This window comes from Eucyclogobius newberryi, unplaced genomic scaffold (genome assembly GCF_026437365.1).
Source record: "Eucyclogobius newberryi isolate DKJ021-1_F unplaced genomic scaffold, fEucNew1.0.hap1 SCAF_20, whole genome shotgun sequence".
Lineage (NCBI taxonomy): Eukaryota > Metazoa > Chordata > Actinopteri > Gobiiformes > Gobiidae > Eucyclogobius > Eucyclogobius newberryi.
In genome coordinates this window covers 4,519,383-4,521,552 of record NW_027315835.1, presented here as the reverse complement: position 1 = coordinate 4,521,552, position 2,170 = coordinate 4,519,383, and positions in this window count along the sequence as shown.

Here is a 2,170-nt window from a genome sequence, read left to right as displayed (position 1 = left end):
TGAGCTGTTTAATCCTGCATTAGACCTGGTTTTGTCCTAGTTTAGTCCTGTTTTAGACCTGATTTAGTCTTGAGCTGGTTTAATCCTGCATTAGACCTGGTTTTGTCCTAGTTTAGTCCTGTTTTAGTCCTGATTTAGTCTTGAGCTGGTTTAATCCTGCATTAGACCTGGTTTTGTCCTAGTTTAGTCCTGTTTTAGTCCTGATTTAGTCTTGAGCTGGTTTAATCCTGCATTAGACCTGGTTTTATCTTAGTTTAGTCCTGTTTTAGACCTGATTTAGTCTTGAGCTGGTTTTAATCCTGCATTAGACCTGGTTTTGTCCTAGTTTAGTCCTGTTTTAGTCCTGATTTAGTCTTGAGCTGGTTTAATCCTGCATTAGACCTGGTTTTATCTTAGTTTAGTCCTGTTTTAGACCTGATTTAGTCTTGAGCTGGTTTAATCCTGCATTAGACCTGGTTTTATCTTAGTTTAGTCCTGTTTTAGACCTGATTTAGTCTTGAGCTGGTTAAATCCTGCATTAGACCTGGTTTTATCTTAGTTTAGTCCTGTTTTAGACCTGATTTAGTCTTGAGCTGGTTTAATCCTGCATTAGACCTGGTTTTATCTTAGTTTAGTCCTGTTTTAGACCTGATTTAGTCTTGAGCTGGTTTAATCCTGCATTAGACCTGGTTTTGTCCTAGTTTAGTCCTGTTTTAGACCTGATTTAGTCTTGAGCTGGTTTAATCCTGCATTAGACCTGGTTTTGTCCTAGTTTAGTCCTGTTTTAGACCTGATTTAGTCTTGAGCTGGTTTAATCCTGCATTAGACCTGGTTTTATCTTAGTTTAGTCCTGTTTTAGACCTGATTTAGTCTTGAGCTGGTTTAATCCTGCATTAGACCTGGTTTTATCTTAGTTTAGTCCTGTTTTAGTCCTGATTTAGTCTTGAGCTGGTTTAATCCTGCATTAGACCTGGTTTTATCTTAGTTTAGTCCTGTTTTAGACCTGATTTAGTCTTGAGCTGGTTTAATCCTGCATTAGACCTGGTTTTGTCCTAGTTTAGTCCTGTTTTAGACCTGATTTAGTCTTGAGCTGGTTTAATCCTGCATTAGACCTGGTTTTGTCCTAGTTTAGTCCTGTTTTAGTCCCTGATTTAGTCTTGAGCTGGTTTAATCCTGCATTAGACCCGGATTTTATCTTAGTTTAGTCCTGTTTTAGACCTGATTTAGTCTTGAGCTGGTTTAATCCCTGCATTAGACCTGGTTTTGTCCTAGTTTAGTCCTGTTTTAGACCTGATTTAGTCTTGAGCTGGTTTAATCCTGCATTAGACCTAGTTTTGTCCTAGTTTAGTCCTGTTTTAGTCCTGATTTTGTCTTGAGCTGGTTTAATCCTGCATTAGACCTGGTTTTATCTTAGTTTAGTCCTGTTTTAGACCTGATTTAGTCTTGAGCTGGTTTAATCCTGCATTAGACCTGGTTTTGTCCTAGTTTAGTCCTGTTTTAGACCTGATTTAGTCTTGAGCTGGTTTAATCCTGCATTAGACCTGGTTTTGTCCTAGTTTAGTCCTGTTTTAGACCTGATTTAGTCTTGAGCTGGTTTAATCCTGCATTAGACCTGGTTTTGTCCTAGTTTAGTCCTGTTTTAGACCTGATTTAGTCTTGAGCTGGTTTAATCCTGCATTAGACCTGGTTTTGTCCTATTTTAGTCCTGTTTTAGACCTGATTTAGTCTTGAGCTGGTTTAATCCTGCATTAGACCTGGTTTTGTCCTAGTTTAGTCCTGTTTTAGACCTGATTTAGTCTTGAGCTGGTTTAATCCTGCATTAGACCTGGTTTTGTCCTAGTTTAGTCCTGTTTTAGTCCTGATTTAGTCTTGAGCTGGTTTAATCCTGCATTAGACCTGGTTTTATCTTAGTTTAGTCCTGTTTTAGACCTGATTTAGTCTTGAGCTGGTTTAATCCTGCATTAGACCTGGTTTTGTCCTAGTTTAGTCCTGTTTTAGACCTGATTTAGTCTTGAGCTGGTTTAATCCTGCATTAGACCTGGTTTTGTCCTAGTTTAGTCCTGTTTTAGTCCTGATTTAGTCTTGAGCTGGTTTAATCCTGCATTAGACCTGGTTTTGTCCTAGTTTAGTCCTGTTTTAGACCTGATTTAGTCTTGAGCTGGTTTAATCCTGCATTAGACCTGGTTTTGTC